Here is a 15579-nt window from a genome sequence, read left to right on the forward strand (position 1 = left end):
GTAAGAAGCTATTGCCTTTATTACTTATCAAATCCATGAAAAGTAAGAGAAGGATTTTAGAAATGTGTAGGGAAATTAGTATTTCATATTTGAAACGGCTGATATACAATTCACCTGAATTCATTTTGGCAAGCACAAAACTAGTATATAAAACTAAAGCTCTTGCTTGTCAAAGATAGTATAAAAGGTTGCCGAACCCACGAGGATTAGGATAACTTTATGCTAATTGAGAGTGATTAATTACTATTTGAGAATTCCGATAGTTGAGGAAGTTTGATTGTCAAATAAATTAATTAATTAAAGAAGAGTAATGGCACACCTCAAGTAGACAAATATAATTTAGAGGGGATGAATGATCCATGTCACGAATCCACATGTTGAAACTAGTGATTTTGTTCACCTTTCACCAGCCTTCGTACAGTATGAACTGTTCTTACTGATCTATAATTTGACTTTGAGAGTCTTTGGATAAATTACACAGAGTATGGCATAAATCTTATTTCCTAATCTTTTTGCCTACATTATTTGTAAACGAATCATTATTCACATTATCCTCAGCAGCGGGTGAACCTGTTCACTTAGATTTGGCCACCATTAATAGAACTAGCCGTAGTTGTGCTAGAGTCTAGGTTCAGTTGGACCTATTCTAGTTTCCCAGAGTCTGTGAAAATGGATATTAAGGTTGAGGCTATGGGACTCATTCATAAAGATGTTGTGAAATTACACTACAACTATCGTCTTAATACTGTAAGTTACGAGGCCAAAACACAACCCATTGCAGAGTATTGCATCCTGAGTTGAGGCCGGCCCAAAGGGACACCTTTGATGACTAAGGCAAAAGTTACTTTCTTTTTTGTCCTTATGTTAAACAATCTGGTTGTCAGCCATACTGACAGCATGAGTTTAGAAACTCAGGAACAAAATAGAGAACTTAAGGGTGTGTTTGTTATGGAGAATAACATTTTCCAATTTTTCCATGTTTGTTTGGACAAAATTTTGGAATAACATTTTGGATAACATGTCCTCTAAGAAAACAAGTAAAATGACTTCCTTAATGGAAGTAGGGAAAACGAGTTCATTGTCCCCTTTGAACCCACCCAATGACCTAACCTCCTACCTCCACCCCTTGACCACCACTCATACCACCACCTTCGAGGCCCTAGACTCCAATCCCTCCTACTTCCATAGTATTTTGCTAGCTTATATATAAATGGTCTTGTGATAATATATTTTTTCTTACTTCTTCATTAAGAAATATTTTTACTTACTTACCAAACACTAGAAAATAAGTAGGAAATCACTTATATTCCTAAAAAGCATTTTCTAGGACAGTTTCCGTCATTCTAAACACACCAGTATTGCTCGTTACTTTTTTTAAGAGAACCCTAAAAATGTTAAAATTAATTGGGATTTTATGCTATAATTTGAACTTAAGGACTCAAACTCCCGCCAACTTTAGAAGACAAGGACAAAAGATGTTAAATTGTTACTACTGTATATCACATGTTTAAGTTCAACTTGTTTGATATCAAATACATTTCAATGTACTAAGTCCAATAATTTGCAATTACTAGCATAATTTCTTAGTCAAATAAATTTATGTCAATGCAAAGAAGCAGAAACAGAAGGATTAACAGTTATTTACAGGTCAAACTTTTTGCCTTTTAAATAGAAAAGTGAAAAGAAAAATCCCTGTTCAACGCACTTGGGGCAGAACAGAAGTAGTTTTAAAAAAAGTACAAGAAGGTTTAATGAAGATGCAGGGGTGAAAAAAATGCACTTGAGGCACAATTTTCAAAAAGAAAATCTAGAAGTCGTCCCCTCAGGGCTTTTATATTTCTCTCTGGTTGTCTTTCACCACCGGAGTTTTGCCGCTTTTTTATTTCTCTCTCTTCTCCTCCATCTGTTTCTGTCCCCGAGATGGAAACCATGATTTTTTTAGAAGGGGAGGGAAATGTTATGACCTTACGAGGTCCCATTCTGCATCATGAATATGGTCTGACTGGGTGGACTCAATGAGAAGGATAATTCTAAGCAAGGCTGCACTTATATAGTTGTGCAAGAGATTTCATTAGGCTTCTCTCAATATAGGGCAGAGCTTTATATCGTGGAGATGTAGAGATATTTGTACCCACGTTTATTGCACACAGAATTTCAATAAATATGGTAGATTTATTTCAATTATTGCAGTCAAATGTCATAGCAGGTCAGTTATTATTATTCAAGAAAACAATTTTAATGAAGGATGGAGGAGACTTGCTGAAAATGTAGAAGAGTTTATTAATGAAAAATCAAGTACAAAAGGTGTAGCTATCACACCAAGAGTTAAGCTAAATAAACCCTTTATTGAAAACGAAAATTACAAAGAGGCTATTACAGGAAGTAAATGGAATCAACTGACTGAAGACAAGCCTTTGATGTAGGAAAGCACACACGAGGAAAATGCTCTTTTATGCAGATGCTTGGTGGGAAGATTCTCTGTTGGTAAGATGAGCAAGCCAACCTAGAGAGAAATCCCCAATTTACAAGTGTATGATATGAATGGTTTTATTTTCCTATTTGAATTCCATTCGAGAAGAGATGAGGAGCATATCCCTATGGGTGATTGGAGGAGAAAAGGGCAAAACCTGAACCTTGAATGGTGGTCGCCGATGATAGGCAGATTCGAGTGGTTTTGGATTCAGAGTATTGAGCCTTTCATTGCAGTTATGGAATTTTAAGGTAATGAAAGAGATAAGGGATAGATGTGGAGGTTGGATGGAAAATGAAGAAGAAACCGAGCTGAAAATTATCTAAGATGGGCTCGGATCAGGGTAAGGGGACCGAGGGATAGAATCTCACGGAAATTAAAGTGGCTGACGGAGACTTCATATACTCACTTTTGATTTGGTATGAGTTGTCGACACTCAATTAGAAGAAGAAAGATGAGGAGATTTTGAACCAAAGAGGAGAGAGAGAGACCTGTGATTCAGATCTTTTCACAGTTTTGACAAGAGGACAATGACTTTACACAAAAATAGGGGATCTGCAGAAGGGGAAAATTTATCGGATATCAATATTTCAAGAAAAGGGAAAGGAATAGTTGGGAGCAGTAGACATGTGTCTGGGCATGAGTGTTCTTTGAATTTGTTGGGCCCACATGTGGCCGTAGTGACCTGACATGTCGGTCAGATTTAAGAATGGGAAGGGATTTAATTCCTGATGGGCCAAACTCTATTAGGCTCACTTCTAAGAAGCTCATTGGTCTAAATACAACACAACCTTCAGCCACTCTTTGAAGCTATTTATTCAAGCCCAATATTGTTTAAAATGCATTCACGAAATTGACTGAAGCTATTCGACTGCAGAACAACTCTGAGGTGAGTAATTTTGTCAATTTTGATGTCGAATTAGGAGGTTGAGCTTTGACATGAAGGTAATAAAGAAGGATGGTGCAGTGGAAAAAGAAAACAGACAAGGATATGTTAGAAAAACAAAATCATAGGGAGATTCTGATAATTGACGAGGTTATCAAAAGTCAAATTCAAAGAGAGGAGGAGACAAATTTTCCAAACACTTTGGAAATCATGTACGCAGAGTCAGAACCAGTTCCACTCCAGATTGACATCAGTTCACTAGGGGAAGATATAGAAGCAAATGCAACTGAATGGGTTCACGCGAACATATTAAATTTGAGCCAACTATTTGGAGTTGATCTTAAGGGGTGTAGGAGGGGAAGAACATGCTTCATTGACGAAACATGATGAGAGGGATAAGAAGAATAGGCTGGGGGAAAGGTCTGGGCTGGGGGAAGGCCTGAAAGTTACAAAGGAGAACAACAGTCTCTCGTAAGAAATCAAAAATTTATTCTTCGATGTGAATTTCAAGTATAGAGAGCCAAGATCCAGCGGGAGTATTCTAACTCTCAAGCAATCATGAGAGAAAAATCTGTCTTGGAATGTAAGGGGGTTAAATGGAGAGAGCAAGAGGGGGATAGTGAGGAAATTATCAAAGAGTGGGAGGTTGATGTTCTAGTTCTTGTTGATACAAAACTAGAGGGATCAACAGATAACATTTTAATAAGCATTTGGAGTAGTAGACCGATGGGGTGTAAATGAAGGAGCTCAAGGGAGTAGTGGTGGGATCTTAATACTTTGGGATAGGAGAATCTGGAGGGGGGGCTGTTTCAGAATGGAAACCAAAGTATAACTAGAACATTTTCAGGAGTAAATGATGATTTCAGTTGGTATCTCATGCAGCAATATATGCAGATTGCAACATAATAAATAGGAGAGTGTTATGGAAAGAAATATTAGAGTTGAAGCAGCCTTGTGTAGTGTATGGTGACTTCACTGTCACTAGATATCCATAGAAGAACAAATTATCACAGACTAACCAGTGCTATGTAAGAATTTTCATCCTGCATTGAAGAAATGAAATGGTTGATCTTCCTTTTTGTGGAGGCTTTTTCACCTAGAAAAAGGGAGAGAATAGTATTTGTGCTTCTAGATTTGACAGATTTCTAAATTGTGCAGAGTGGGGAGAGAATCTTACACTTATAATTCAAATCAGTCTCCCCAAAATAGTCCTGCGGAGATGAAGGGTGGAAAAATTCTTATTTTAAATTTGAAACATGTTGGTTAGAGGTGGAGTGTTTCATAGAGAAGGTTAAAGATTGGTGTGATTAGCACACCATGTTATATTTTGGCGGAAAAAGTTAAAAATGTTGAAAGTGAAGCTTAAGGTGTGGAGCAAAAATAATAAGTGTTCTGGAAACAAAGGAAAGAAGACATTCTCAAATCAAATTTCTAATTGGGAAACAATTCAGGAACAAAGGCCCCTTGCGGATGATGAATTGCTGCAAAATGCACATATGGCATGGAATTTGAAGATATGGCAAGAAAGGAAGAATTAGCTTGAAAGCAAAGATCAAGAATCCAATGGCTCAAACAACATTACAAGAACAGACGATTTTTCCACAGAATTACAACTTCTCATAAAAAATTTAACTATATTGACCAATTGGAAGTGGATGGAGATATTTCTAAGGATCAAGTGGATGGAGATATTTCAATGGAGACCTGCGTTGAGTCTGCAGAAGGCTACAATGATCACTAAAGAAGAAAAAGTACGGCTGCAGACCTTTTGAGGAGGAAAAGATAAGGTATGTTTGAATTTATGTGCAAAGGAGAAAGCCCCAGGTCCTGCTAGATATCCTACTGCATTATTCTAGACGTTTTGGGCCCTGTTGAAGGAAGACATCATAAATACAAATCAATTTTCACTCTAATCAGATTTTTGAGAAAAGTTTTAATGCAACTTTTATCGCTTTAATCCCAAAGAAACCTGGAGCATCAGAGTTGAAGGATTTTAGGCCAATCAGCTTGGAGGGGGAGTCCACAAGATCATAACTAGATTGTTAGTTGAAAGGTTAAAAAATGTGGTGTTGATGTTGATCAACAAATATCAATTGGCTTTTGTAAAGGGGAAGAAAATCATGGATGCACCACTCATTGATAGTGAATGCATTGATTCAAGAATGAAAGGAGGAGCCCTTGGTCAAATGTGCAAATTGGATATTCGAAAAGCTTATAACCATGTGAATTGACCTACCCTTCTTAATACTCTCAATCAAATGGGTTTGGCAGCAAATGGATGAAGTGGATTGAGGTATGTATAAAAATAGTCTATTTTCTGTCTTTGTAAATAGGACCCCCCCCCCCCCCCCCAATTCATTTTGGCAACGCAAGGCTTTGATAGTATGATGAGGATTGCAACACAAAACAGATGAATTAGAGAATTTCAGGTCGGAGATAGAGTGGGGGAAGAAAAAGTTGTCTCATATGATCTATGCGGATGACCCTATCATATTTTGTGAACCTACAACATATGATTTTGGTTTTGTTTGAAGCAGTTTCAGGGTTGAAAGTAAACGGGAGAAAAATTAATCTCTTTCCGTTAAATGAGGTCCCCAAGATCCAGCAACTAGCAAATATATTAGGATGTAAAATGGAGCATCTGCCAACCATGGGGCAAAAACAAAAAAATGGAGATATAGAATGGTATTCTGGTAAAAATGAAAAAAAAAACTTGCTAAAGGAAGGTATAATACATATCCTAACCTATCCCTTGGGGTAGATTGATCTTTATAAACTTTATTTTGGACTCTTTGTCAACTTATGTGATGTCCTTGTTTCCAATCCCAGCAAAGGTGGTGAAAAAATTAGACAAGCTTAGAAAGAACTTCCTATGGAAAATGGAAGGAAATATGTATATTAAGGTGGGAAAAGGAAACAAAACTATATTTTGGAAAGATGGTTGGATAGACCAAACCCCTCTAAGTGAACTTTTTCCAGATTAGAAGTTTATAATATTTGAGAACTCTGATGCTAGAGTGAGAGATTGTTGGAAAGAACAGGGATGTGACATATCTTTAAGAAGACTACTTGATGACTGGGAGATGGATAGAGTGCCAGCGCTACAGAAATACTAGCTGGAATGATTATTACTACAACAATAACTACAACATTAAACATAGTATGAATGAAGTCTTCTCAGTCAACAATACCTACATAAGAGGACTATTGGGGATGAAAGGGCCCCAAAATATAATTGGAACTACTTTTGGAAGAGTGATATTCCTACAAAAGTAAAGTGTTTCACCGGGTTAGTTATAAGGAGAGCATGTTTAATGGGAGAAGTTCTACAAAAGAAAGGCATAAAACTCCCTAGGTGTTTTTTGTGAAACTTGACAGGGTTAAATAATAACCATCTCTTCCTGCATTGTAAGTTTACTGTCCAAATTTGGAACTTGTTTCTCAATATCACAAGCATGAACTGGACAAGGCCAGAACATACATCCGATTTGTTGAGTTGTTGGATTAGGTAGGAAGGAAGTAAGAGTCAAACGAGATGGTGGAAATTAATACCATCATGTGTATGGTGGTCAGTCTGGAAAGAAAGAAATGAAAGATGCTTTGAAGATAGATCAAATTCCATCCACAAAATTAAATGGAATTGTATATTATCTCTACTTTTTGGGTGTAAACAACTTTGTGTAGATGATATACACAAGATTATAGATTTGATAGGAAATCTGTAATTATCCCTTTTTGGAGATCTGTAATTATCACTAGCATTACCCCTAATGACGAAGAATTCAACCTTTACCAGTTTAAAAAAGATGTTTTAAAAATGGCCTTACTTTCGTTTTCCCCAGTTCTTACTTTTTAAATAAAAAATAAAAACAAAAATAAAAATTATTCATTTAGTTATCTTTTTTTGATAGGTGAGAGATGTTTTTGTTCATGAATAGAAGCTCATTAACCGCTACATGTCTTAGCAGTTGAGGTATAGATAAGATCCCAATTGTGATGAATCCAATCGAAATTAGAAAAAAGGGCTAATTGAACATTTAACCAAGGAATAAGAGACTTGGGATTTAATAGAAAAGAGAAACTCACTTGAAATCAAGAGCAAAGAGTCTCCAATTAACAATGGGAATCCACCCATCAAACTAAGCTACACTAAGCTAGACTTAAGCTAAAGGGTTTCCACCCTTGACCTACAAGCTTCAAAGCTCTCAAATATTCATATCGGGTGTGTTTGGTACGAAGGAAAATGTTTTCAAAACATGGAAAATGTTTTCTTAGAAAATGTTTTCCTGAAAAACAAGTAGATTTTGGACTTATTTTCTCATGTTTGGTTGGTGAGTAGAAAATATTTTTCGGAAATGATTTTTAGTGTTTGATTTATGAATGAAAAATATTTTTGAGGAATATTTTTTATTTTTACTAGAATATAAAATAATTTATGAAATTGAAAATATTTTTTAAAAATATTTTTTTTTGGGTGGTGGTGATAAGGGGGGGGGGGCGCAGAGGGAGGAGGTAGGAATGAAAAAATAAAAATTTTAAGTTGATAATATTTTTAAAAAATAAAATTAATTTTTTGGGGTTGGTAGGGGTGGGTAGGGGGCTGGCCGGGGGGGAGGGGTGAGGTGATAGCTTAAAAATAAAAATATGGAGTTGAAAATATTTTTAAAAAGTAAAATTAATTTTTTGGGGAGGGGGTGGTGTTGGGGGGGTAGAGGGGGAGGGTGGTCCGAGATACGGTGAAAAAATAAAATTTTGAAATTGAAAATATATTTTTTAAAATTTATGTTTTTCCAAAAAAAAATGTAATTTAAAATTGGATGAGAGCTTTGAAAAATGTTTTCCTTAATTTTTGAAGGGAAGTCATTTTCCTTAATTATGAGGAAAATGAGTTGATTTGGAAAACATTTTCCAAAACTTTTGCCCCAAACATGAGAAAATTGAAAAAAAATTTCCAGAAAATATTTTCCTTCATACCAAACACACTCATCATCTTAATCTTTGTAATCTAAGTCTTCCAAAATGACCAAAGACTACTGTTTCTACTCAGAAAATAATGAAGACACTTTCTTTACAAGTTTTCTCTTAATAAGATAGGGCCATTTTTTATTGTTGTGAATTTTTGAATTTAAGAGATGACCAATTGCACAGAGTCTTTCTTCTTTCTTTTCACTTTGGTGGACCTTCCACACAATGTATGTCTCTATTTGGCGTCTATCAAGCTCTTCTAAAGCTTTCATGCTATCCATACTATCCATTTTGTTATTAGGTGTGTACAAGTTGGTTCAGATACTTGCGTTATCAAAAAAAAATCATAGAAAAAAGCTCAGTACCGGCATTATGGATCCAGAAACCTAGCGCCTCATCAAAATCAGAAATAATCAAATTACACCAAGTACTTTTAGAGACCAAGTACATCCGCTTTTTCAGAACAGGAATAATCTCCTCTCCTAAGAGCATCTACAGTGTCCTTCTAGACATACTTTGTCTACATAATACGTAAGCAAATGGTCTTCATTTCCTCGGTTTTTTTGTAGTATTTCGAACCCTTCAAACTACATAGAGCTTGCTCAACATTAGCTGGCATAAACCATTGAATCCCAAAGTTAAGTGTTCACTTTGAGATCATTAATCACTTAAATGATGTCAAATTGATAGTTTACTGCCTCATAAATATAGATCAATCAACTATAACTTTTTCAAGGCGTTAGGGAGGTTTATGCTCTTGGAAAACCTAGTGTAGTGGTTTCCACCATGCCTTAGCTGAAAACTATGATGTTCTTTCCCTACGTTGTCAAAGTAAGGAATATTTTTAAGCCAACCGTAGTCATATAACACTCCAACAAAGCAACCACTTGTTGGGATGATTACGCGAATTAGGAAGCTGCATTATGATATCATCTAAAAGGGATCATGGTAAGTGTAGGTTTTTTTTCAAAAGCTATGTTACATATTTATGTCACTGGTGCGTTTTTTAAGCTGAAATATCGTAGAGATATAACTTTTGTCGATTGTTATAGGATTGAAGCAACACATATTGTTGTTTCCTTTTTGCAGGCCCATCTTGCTTTTACTGCTCTCAAAGATAGGAGAGCAATTGGCAAGGTGATGATAACATTTGATGGTGGGAAAATCGTCATGTCCAAGCTTTAAATTGTAGTGATCGACTCGGAATGAGACGAGGTGCACAAGATTTTCCTGCTGCGTGACTATCAAGATTATGCACCAGCCTATGGCTTTTTGTCACAAGGAGGTACTGCAATTAACTAATATGTGGAGCTTGTATTTTGTATTAATGAAAGAAAGAAATATAAGGTAATAGATGTTATTGCAACGTAAAAATAAATGTACATGAAAATTTGAGTGAAACAAAGTAAAATCTAGTTTGAGTATTACTTCTTTTATGTTCAAAAATCATTTTCAGAACATAATGTCCTGTCATAATTCAAATCACATTCTATCATGTTGCAGCATGTAAGTAGTTCAGTCTTATAGTAGAAATTTCGATCTCAATCTAAATAATGTTACTTCCTAACTTTCTTTTTATGTTGCGTCACTTTGCTTGGATATGAAGTTGTAAATATTTGTTTCTACTTGCGTATATTAGTACGTGTAGATGTTGAAGAAACTATAGAAGCCATTTGCTAGATTTGCTAATAAAAGTTATTTTGTGTCTAACTATCCTTCAGGGTGGCTTAGTGGTTGGAGCTTTAGACTTTTATGTTGAGATCTCAAGTTTGTCTTCTGGATCGAGCTTGCTATCGGGCTTATCTAGTGCGGATTACCTTTCTTATGTGGTTTGCGAGCTATTGCATAGGAGTGTAGGCTTTATCCTGGGCACACCCAAAAAATAGTGCTTGTAAATTTCTCTTTGTCCTCTCACCTCTAAGGTGAATATTGATTTTAAAATCTTAAATATTAGGATATTTTGTATGGTTCAAATATGTAAAAACATTAAGAAATGAAATTTTAGTTAAATTTTAAAGTATTAGAATTTTTTACCTATTACAAATGAGTAAATAAAGATCTCAAACTCCTAAACGTTAGGATAATATAATTAAATGATAACTATTCGCGTAAATGACAATTTTGTTATTTTTAATGAACAAAAAATTCAATCCACATTTATATCGACGTTCCTGCTTTTAAAATAATATTGAACTAGGTTTGTTAGGACAAATAAATGGATTACTTTTTGCTTCTCTCCTCAAAATAATAGCCGTATATATATATATTGGCTGCTGATCGTAATTGATCGTTACCCTCAGGCCAAAATTAAAAAACTGACAAATATAAAGACTTATCAATACGAACTAAACGAATGTCAATTGTTTAGCAAATAACCCAACAAATTGCTTAGCCAATCTTCTTTATTCGCTCGATGAAAGTTCACATCGTCCGAAGCATGAAGATCTCTAGTAGTATTAGGGCTTATAAAATCGATTAAAATCTTAAATTTAGATAAATTGAAAATAAATTCACTAACTATTTTGTTTGACTTAGTTTGATGTTGAAAAAAAATCAAGGCTATAATTGGATTGGTTTGATTTAAACTATAAACAATAAGTCAACGGAGACCACACAAACCCGATGATATATATATATATATATATATAATTTTTAAAACTTATTTTATGTATAAAAGTATTTACTTGGATAAAATTTCTAAATATTTTATATATATTTTTTCATATTTTTATCTTTTAACATATTATTCAAGTTTTTGAGACTTATAATTTTGAATAATTCAATAAATGTTGTAGTCCATAGATATTAGTAAGAAAATTTTACATAAATTTCATAATGTTAAGAGCTAATTACATCATAGCTCTACTCTTTTTCAAATTATAAAAATTTCTTAAATTTGGTGGAATCGGTATAAATCCCAAAACGTTTGATACATCACGATTCGGTTTCGAATATATCCTCAACATCTCGATGCATCGCATATCAATTTTGAATACATCACTCAATGTTCTGACATATTGCGTAAAGTGATGTATCAAACTGAGACATCACATAAAATGATGTATCTGAAAATAGGAAAGAGTATGATTTTTATATTAAAAAAAATCAAATGGTAGGGAATTTAGAGAATATGGTAATAAGTGGTGTATTTAGGTAATTTTTCCTATTAGTATCTCTAATAAAGCCAAATCAAAATCTTATGCTAAATTTTTTTTTGAAGAAAAATAAATACAATGAATGACAATAATGTTGAATATTTATTTTAGTCTTACATTGATTTAGACATTTAAAATACATGACTTAATTTTAATTTTTTTTAAATGTTTAAACATGTAATTAATACTTGTTAGACTTATTTTAGCATAATTTATTACTTTTAAAATATGATCATTTTTAATATGATTTGTTAATGACACAAATTCAAAAAAAATCAAGGTTGAAAATTTTATGTTATGCTAAATTTATTTGATTTTATAAACTTAAAAATTTAATACAAATATTCAACCGAATATTTAAAAATTTTGAATCCAACTCAATCATGTACATTTTATTTGATATTAATTTTATCAGGCGTTGGATTATTAGTGGTTATCTTTAAATTTATAGATCTAAAATGTCAGTAACGATTCTTATGGTATCAATATCCCCGTTCTAACCAAAATTCCATTTTTGTGCTTTGAAGTTTGTAGTAGGCAAAATTCAATTATTTTGTATAACTACGTAAAAGTAAACATTTCTTATACATTATCGTATACCTTATATAATACTAGTCCCTCGACACAAATGTTGCATGTGTGTCCTATGTTAATTAGTACAAAAAAATTAAATGATATAAATGCTATTAAAACTTGCAAGTAATATTGAGTAACTAAATTTTGAAAAAGAAGTATAATTGTTTGTCGTTATACACAATCAATTTAATTGTGTATATGTGATATTTTTCTTATATAATTCTATTATATCTTATACTTAGTACAACATGTCTCTTATTATTATTTTTAATATTTCAACAAACAAATAGTTTATATGTGACATAAGTATTGTTGATTATGTTTGCAAGTGTTTCACACATCTTAAAATTTGTATCTTGTGTAAGAAACTGTAATCATATGCATATAGAAATTGTCACCGAATAAAAGTCGTATTTCATGTTATACAAATTTGGATCAACATATGTTTCTTTAAGGTGAATAGTGTATCATTGTCAATTTCATGGGATACATTTATTTGTGATGGAGATAGTTAATAATAAGTGACATTAGAAAATTTAATTGATATATAAAACTCCAATTGCATGTACAAATTTCTTTGTTTGATTCAAGATTTTATGAGTCCTTTCTGGAAACTATTCATTAAATTATTTAAATATAATCATATTACAAAATATAATATAATCGATCTATGTTCACAACTAAGAAACTTAATATAAATGGTTGAAATATTTAAAATATCTTATTTAAAAAATATTGGGTGTAGCATCCACTCAAAGAAATAATAATTTTGTATGAATCTAAAGTCTATATCATTTATACTACAAAAATATGTCATACATATCACTATTTTTCTACTAATAACATTATATTTTGTAAAATAAAGATGTACCTATTACTTTCCTGAATATTAGGTAAAATTCTGAAACAAAAGAAAAATAAATAAGAATTAATAATTAGCACAAACAAATCAAGAAAAAAAATATATTAAAGAAAATAAATACAATAAATATCAAGAAGTATATAGAGGGAATAAAAAGTAAAGAAATGATAATAGATTACAATTTATTTATATATATAGATTTAGTAAAGTTAACTATTCATAAACCTAACTAAAGAGATTTCATGCATCAGTTGTACCATTCAATTCAATTTAATTAAATATACTTCTAGAAAACTAAAAAATATCTTGATGCTTGGAAAGCTGATTTTAATACTTAAAAATTTGAAAAATGCTTAAATGCAATATTGGGGGAGGTGTAACTCATGACTAGACTAATAAATAAAAAATTAACTTTTGTGTTGGATTAGTAGCTAATAATTAATTAATATAAACAATTTCTAACATTTTAATTTAGTTTAAAGGCAAAAAGGTAATTCAACTTGCACTTTGGTGCTTCTCACTTTTAATAATAATAATAATAATAATATATATATATATATATATAGATATATAGATAGATATAGACATCGCAGACTGTCTTCAGTTGCGTCGCACGTCCATCACAAGTAATTTAGCATCTGAATCTAGTATCACTCAAACATGGTGTGGAGGCTAACTCGAAGTGTGAGCCCCAATTCGCGGACAACAAATCTTCTCCACCCGATCCATAATATTAATAATGTTTGTATTTACTCTCTTCCTTCACTATTTTTATTTGTTCATTTTGAAGTTTGCACGCTTTTTAAAAAATAACTATTGATATGAAATTTAGAGAAAACAATCAAAAACTCTCTCCCCCCCCCCCCCCCCCCGCTCTTTACGTAAAAAATATTTGAATTCTCAACTGCACACTTATAGTTTATGGAAGTTGCATCACCCCCTTTGACTATTTTAAAACAAAATTATTTGCTCCTTAGATATTGAGGTTGCAAAGAAGATGTGTGTCACTCTCCGAGCCTACACCTTGGTTGGGACTGACACTCGAAGATCATTGTTGACCCCAAGCAAACCCTTGGTCTGACTTTCTTAACTCAATGAAAGACTTATCACAAGAGATAACTCAAGTAATAACTTAACATATATACTTAGCCAAAATGGCAACTCAAGTCTTAATCGTTTACAAGTGAAATGAAAAAACTAAAGAAACTAATACTATTAGTCTATGAAGCCTCTAAAATAAAGAGGGATGTTGGGACAACATGACCCCAAACCATCCTAACAACTGAAAACTAAAACAATAACTGAATGATAAACATGTCCTCCTGAATGAAGGCAGACTCACCAACTGGCTCTGAGTTGCTCAATAGATTAACGGTACGCCGGATGCTGATCCTAGTTACCTGCGTGTGCATCATAAGACGATTCAGGCCAACTGGCAATGGTGCATTGAATATACGAGTATGCGAGATGGAATGCTAAAACAACTTAAGCTTGAAAAAGAGTCTTGGCTCTGCTCAACTCATGGATACTCAACTCAATATAAAGTAGTAAAACACATGCGATATATATATATATATATATATATATATATGTATATATATATTAAACTTTAAAGCAACTGAAAACAATCCTAGTTCATTAAATATAAAGCAATAACAAACTTAATTTTACTCATTTAAAGTAATATAACTACTATTGGAGATTCTCTAACTTACAACAATCACTATGAGCCTAAGTGATGATACAAAATTTTACATCACGCTGCCGAAGACCATCTTATGCCTTTCTATCGGTATAGGACCTTACTTAACTTAGTGGATCCACTAGCTTAACTTAAGTGATAATCTAAAAAGTATGATCCTTTAATGTCTATGAGAGGCGTAAGACGCCAGGCCCCAAACTTCGGAGGCCAAGTTGGGGCGCTCTGGCTGGCGCGACAACCCAAACCCTTATACCTAGGTGTTCTGGACTTTTCTCCTTCATTTTTCATCTCTAAACCCTCTAAACTTCTATGATTCTTTCTCCAAACACTTAGGATCATTAGTACCGTCAATACCCAATAGATTTGACTCAAAATAACTTGAAAAAGAATCAAATTGACATTAGGCATTCAACAACTCCACCAACAAGAATTCGATAATGTTCTTCAAAAACTTTACATATTAACATGTAAATAACTCTCTAATAACTAAATCGAAAAAAGTTTGGTGGGTGGGTGAACTGACCCAATACCAAATGATCTCACATACCTTTATAGGGATCACCCCCGACGAATTCCACTCATAAAGCTTGACATTTTTGGTGAATCCTTGACTTTTCTCTACCTTCCTCTTCTTTTTCTCTCTTCTCCAAGTCCTAAGCGTAATTCCTCTTTTTTCAAACCGAACTAAATTTAGTTTTTACTCCAATAAATTCCTAAAAATGAATTAATTAAATTAGGCAAGGAAAAGACAACTTTGCCCTCCCCAAATCTGGATTGGACTTTCCTTAATCGACAACCCAACTTTCATGAAAGTATATATCACTCATACAATATTGAAATCTCACAAACTCGGCGGCGTTGGAAAGATTATTCAAAGGTCTTTCCAACTATATTTGGAACTACTCCTTACTAATTATGATCTAGGAGCTATGGTCGTTTGAAAATGATCAAAACTCGCTTTCC

At 33.2% G+C, this 15579-nt stretch overlaps 1 pseudogene; it reads left to right on the top strand.

Annotated features, from left to right (window-relative positions):
• Positions 1–9748, top strand: part of LOC101250581 (uncharacterized) — a 33086-nt pseudogene extending 23338 nt beyond the window's left edge.
• Positions 9749–15579: the final 5831 nt, after the last annotated feature.

This window comes from Solanum lycopersicum, chromosome 3 (assembly GCF_036512215.1).
Source record: "Solanum lycopersicum chromosome 3, SLM_r2.1".
NCBI classification, from domain to species: Eukaryota; Viridiplantae; Streptophyta; class Magnoliopsida; order Solanales; family Solanaceae; genus Solanum; species Solanum lycopersicum.